This window comes from Neofelis nebulosa, chromosome 3 (genome assembly GCF_028018385.1).
Source record: "Neofelis nebulosa isolate mNeoNeb1 chromosome 3, mNeoNeb1.pri, whole genome shotgun sequence".
Taxonomy (NCBI): Eukaryota; Metazoa; Chordata; class Mammalia; order Carnivora; family Felidae; genus Neofelis; species Neofelis nebulosa.
Window position 1 is genome coordinate 33,127,455 of NC_080784.1, and position 6,024 is coordinate 33,133,478.

The following is a 6,024-nucleotide window of genomic DNA, read 5'->3' on the forward strand; positions in this document are numbered from 1 at the left end:
TTCCCTTTCCTCCAGCTTCCCAACCCCCTCCTCATAGAAACCTTCTAGTTGGCTATCTATATTCAAATTACACTTTTCAAGCTGTCCCCTCAGTAAGTTCAAGAAGAGTTGATTTCCCCCCGCAACTGCTGCTAAAGTATAATTGCCTGCTATATCTTTTACCCCTTTTTGAATAAGTGGTGTTAGATTTGCCACTTTGGCTAATCCTCAGGAATCTGACCTGTCATTATACAAACTTCTAAAAATATCAGCTTGCACTTCACAGTTTCCGTTTTGTTTTCATGTAATGCCTCTTCAGTGTATTTTATTTGAACCTACTAACCTGCTTCGAAGGGGAAAAAATTTGTTAGCTAGCATTGCCTGTCATCTGCTGTGTTTGCTTGCTTCTCAAAACACCTCAAATGAGAATGCTGGTCTCTGGGTAGTTGAATAAAAATGAGAAGAAGGAAATAGAAGAAAGACTCATTGACACACACATTTCCCTTCAGTCTCTATGATCGCAGCAGAGAATGTGCCCCTTCTCCATCTTCCCTCAAGTAGGGCACTGTGGAAAGACTACAGTAATAGAAGGAATCCAGCACCTATCTGTCAAACACCTGCTAAGCACCAAGCACTGCGCTAGATGTGGGGAATGTGCAAAAGTGAGCTAAGGTAGGTGGTAAGGAGAGATTCTTGGGGGGGTTGGGGTTGATGGGAAGGGAAGAACTGCAAATGAGTATCTCAAATCATGCTGGGCAAGTAGAATAGCTCTTGACATAAAAACAACAGCCTGCCTACTCTGGCTGTCCATAGCAGGGAATAAGGCATGCTCCCTCAGATCACGGAATTGCTTTTGTGAGAGGAGGCTCAAAGCTGCTGGAGGAAGACCAACTGTGAGACCAAAGCTGGCCATGCCTTCTCAACATTTATGTACTATGTGTGGTTTTCTATAGCTCTTCCTGGTCACAACTATGAAAGGGCAAGAAGTCAGAGTGCCCCACCCTGTCCCAAGAAAGATCACTAAGAGATTCCTCGCCTGGACTCTACTTCTCCAAGAACACAGTGATAGACAGATTTTGCCCCTGCCAGACAACCTCCCATGTGGATTACTACACAATACCTTTAGTCATCTCTGTAGCAGTGTGAAAAGAACTGCCCAAGCTGGGCTCAGGAAGCATGCTAGATCCACTGGCACTCATGGTCAAGTCAAGTTCTTGACTCTGCAGGTTCTGGGCTCCATGATGGGCCAGACCACTATGTCTCCCTGATCCACACCCTGCCAGAAGACTCTGTGACATCTCACAGAGAGTCATCACCCCGCACTCAGGGCCAGCCCTGGGAGCCCTTTCCTGCTAGCCCAAGTTCTGACCTGAAGACCTCCTGGTGGTGGCCTCCTTCTCCAAGTCTATCCCTTCTCAGCAAAGTTACCCATGATAGGTTGTCCACATGGTTCGAAGGGTCCGGTGATTTTCTCTTTTACAGTCTCTTTTTATTTATTTATTTTTTTTAGGTTTATTTATTTTTGAGACAGAGAGACAGAGCATGAACGGGGAGGGGCAGAGAGAGGGGGAGACACAGAATTGGAAGCAGGCTCCAGGCTCTGAGCCATCAGCCCAGAGCCCGAGGCGGGGCTCAAACTCACAGACCGCGATATCGTGAATATCGTGACCTGAGTGAAGTCGGACGCTTAACCGACTGAGCCACCCAGGGGCCCCTACAGTCTCCTTTTAAATGGCTACCAAGTATCCCAACTTGGGCAAGCATTGGATAGGGTAAATATAAAAATATGATGACTAATGGACATTACAGCCAGTTTTATAGAAATAAAAGGGGTGGGGCGCCTGGGTGGCGCAGTCGGTTAAGCGTCTGACTTCAGCCAGGTCACGATCTCGCGGTCCATGAGTTCGAGCCCCGCGTCGGGCTCTGGGCTGATGGCTCGGAGCCTGGAGCCTGTTTCCGATTCTGTGTCTCCCTCTCTCTCTGCCCCTCCCCCGTTCATGCTCTGTCTCTCTCTGTCCCAAAAATAAATTAAAAACGTTGAAAAAAATTTAAAAAAATAAATAAATAAATAAAAGGGGTTACGAGACTACCATAAAACAGTTGTATGACAATAAATGGGATCACCTTGATGAAATGGGAAAGTTCCTAGAAACACACAACCTATCTAGATTGAATCATGAAGAATTAGAAAATCTAAACAGACCGGGGCCGAGGCCGGCGGGCGCGGGGAAAATGGCGGCAGCGGCGAACGGGACCGGAGGGAACAGCAGGATGGAGGTGGATGCAGCAGTAGTGCCCAGCGTGATGGCCTCCGGCGTGACAGGGAGCGTCTCAGTCCTCTTCATCCCCTTGTCATTCTCAACATTTCAGACCATTGGATTCGTATGCGCTCCCGGGAGGGGCGGCCTATGCAGGTGATTTGGGGCTCTGATCGGGAAACAGGAGGGACGAAATATCGAGGTGATGAACTCCTTTGAGCTGCTGTCCCACGCCGTGGAAGAGAAGATTATCATTGACAAGGAGTGTTACTACACCAAGGAGGAGCAGTTCAAACAGGTGTTCAAGGAGCTGGAGTTTCTGGGTTGGTATACCCCCGGGGGGCTGCCTGATCCCTCTGACATCCACGTCCAGAAGCAGGCGTGCGAGATAATCGAGAGCCCTCTCTTTCTTAAGTTGAACCCTATGACCAGGCACACAGATCTTCCCATCAGTGTTTTTGAGTCTGTCATCGATATAATCAATGGAGAGGCCACAATGTTGTTTGCTGAGCTGACCTACACTCTGGCCACAGAGGAAGCTGAACGCATCTGTGTAAACCACATAGCCTGAATGACAGCCACAGGCTATGGGGAGAACTCCACTGTGGCTGAACACCTGATAGAGCAACACAGTGCTATTAAGATGCTACACAGCCGGGTCAAACTCATCTGGGAATACGTCAAGGCCTCTGAAGCAGGGGAGGTCCCCTTTAATCAAGAAATCCTGCGGGAGGCCTATGCTCTGTGTCACTGCCTCCCAGTGTTCAGCACAGACAAGTTCAAGACAGACTTTTACGATCAATGTAATGACGTGGGGCTCGTGGCCTACCTTGGCACCATCAGCAAAACGTGCAACACCATGAACCAGTTTGTGAATAAGTTCAATGTCCTCTATGATCGACAAGGCATTGGCAGGCGGATGCAGGGGCTCTTCTTCTGACAGGGTACTTGAAGGGAGGATGCACAGGTTGGACAGTGGTCCCACAGGGGAGGGGTGTTACACTCCCTTTAGAGATACCTCTGTCAATAATAAAAGGGGAGCAGCCCCTCAGCACCCCCCCCAATCTAAACAGACGAATAATGAGTAAGAAAACTGAATCAGTAATCAAAAAACTTGCTAATCAAAAAACTGCTATCCCAGGACCAGGTGGCTTCATTAGTGAATTCTACTAAGCATTAAAAGAAGAACTAAAGTAATCGTCTTTAAATTCATCAAAAAGGTTGAAGAGGAAGTAACAACATCCAAATTCATTTCATGAGGCTGGCATTACTCTGATACTGAAGCTAGGCACTACAATAAAATTATAGACCAATAGCCCTGATGAATAGTGACACATAAATCCTAAACAAAATCCTAGAAAAAAGAATTCAACAGCACATTAAAAGGATCATAGTGATGACCTAGGGAGCTTTTTATCCTGGAATGCAAGGATGGTTCAACAAATGAAAATCAATCAATGCAATATACCAACCAAATTAGCAGAATGAAAGACAAAATAACAATAGTCTCAGCTGATGAAGAAAAAGCATTTGACAATATTAAACAACCTATATGATAAAAACACTCAACAAACTGAGAGTAGAAGAAAACTGTATCAACATAATAAAGACCATATATGAGAAGCCCACAGCTAACACTTTTCCTATAAGATAAGGAACAAGACAAGGATGCCCACTTTAGCCACTTTTATTCTCATAGTACTAGAAGTCCTAACCAGAGCAATTAGATAAGAAGAAGAAATAAAAAGCATCCAGATTGAAGAGGAAGAAGTAAAATTACCTCTGTTTGCAGATGACATAATCTTATATGTAAAAATTTCCAGAGATTACACACACACACACACACACACACACACACACACACACACTATTAGAATTAATAAACAAATTCATCAAAACTGTGGCGTACAAAATCAACACACAAATATTAGCTGTGTATTTAAACACTCACAATGAACAATCCCAAAAGGGAATTAAGAAAATAATTCCATTTTCAATCAGAAAGAATAAAACACTTAGGAATAACCAAGGAGGAGAAAGACTTACATACTGAAAACTATAAAACATTGGTAAAAGAAATTAAAGAAGATACAAATAAATGGAAAGACACCATATATTCATGATTTGAAAGACTTAATATTATTAAGATGTCAATACTATCCAAAGCGATCTATAGATTTAACTCAATCCTTTGGGGTGGCCTGGGTGGCTCAGTCGGTTAAGCGTCCAACTCTTGATTTCGGCTCATTTCATGAGCTCGTGGTTCATGAGATCGAGCCCCACATTGGGCTGTGTTCTTGGTTACATTCATAAGTATGCACAAGTCCTAATATTTGGAGCAGTAGAAGGGACCTTCTTAAAGTGTGCATGTATCCTTCTAAGCTCTTGGGTTATGCGTACATACAATAAAATACAGCATCTTGTGATTAGTGAATAAATCATGTGTTGGGGCTGGGGAAGGAGAGTGAGCTCATATTTGAATGAGATCTTTTTTTTTCTTTAAAAAGAGAGAGAGAGCATGAGAGAGGGAGAGAGAGAGAGAGAGAGAGAGAGAGAGAGAGAGAGAGAGAGAGAGAGAGAGAGAATCTCAAGCAGGCTCCACACTCAGTGTAGAGCCTGGCCTGGGACCCAATCCTGTGGCCCTGGGATCGTGACCTAAGCCAAAGGATTCAACTGACACTGACACTCAACCAACTAAGCCACCCAGGTGCCCCTGAATGAGATCTTGAAAGGCAGCAGTGGTCGTCATAGTAGTAGTAATAATACTAATACTAATATTAGCAGTTCGTCTTTATTGAGAGCTTGAATAAGCCAGGTATCACCTGCGTTTTTCAGAACAGTTAACTCCCTCATGGAGACATTTATACAAATGATGGCAGATTGTTTATACATAACACGCACATATCCTCTCTCTCAGTTAAATGTTATTTTGTTAACCCCATTTTACTGATGAGAAAATTTAGATTTCACAGTTGAATAACTTGACTAAAGTTTATCCAGAATAATTAAATGACTTGTCCTTCATCTCAAGGCATTATTTTAGGTATGATGGCATTTTGGCTGAAAAGAGGATATCATGTATAGTCAGATACTTCAATTCTACTACGTAAGCTCCAGATTAAAAAATTGACAAAGACCTTTCCGCTTATCTGTATCACCAAAATCCTAAAAAGTTTTCTAGAATGTACTCTGGGAAAGGAATGTGTGGCCACTTTCATCAATTCCGAATGAACTACGGTAGAAAATACATGTGATATACATCTTCTGCACTACTTTTATGATAATTTTAAAACATTGGCATTCATTAAACCTTTTCAGAAATGCCCTGACTAGGGAAGAAGCAACGGATAAAAACAGAGTTTAGAAATTCCAGTTTAATTATGATGTTCTAAAACTGAGAGCTCACTAGAATAACAGAATAAAAATAGAATAACAGAAAAGAAAAACAGATCTTATTGTTATAATCTATCTTGTAGGCAGGGAGTTTTAGGAAGTTTCATGCTCTTACACTTTATTCTTTGGGCATTTTCATGTCTCACAGTCATGATTATTGCACCAATTAAATAAAATCGAAATTCAGAATACCTGCTCTGCCTATTTTATACTGTGGTTTGGGAAATAATTATACTAATAGTAGTTACAATGAAGATTCATTGAGCGCTTTACTATGTGAAATACGTATACCTTAAATTCATTTGATAATCAAAAAATGTCTGAGGTGGGTGCTATTATTATTCTCATTTTGCAGAGAAGTAAACTGAGGTTCCAAGATGCTAATTTGAGCTAA

The 6,024-nt window shown here is 42.6% G+C and overlaps 1 pseudogene; it reads left to right on the top strand.

Annotated features, from left to right (window-relative positions):
• Positions 1-622: 622 nt before the first annotated feature.
• Positions 623-3,291, top strand: LOC131507960 (COP9 signalosome complex subunit 6-like; annotated as a pseudogene).
• Positions 3,292-6,024: the final 2,733 nt, after the last annotated feature.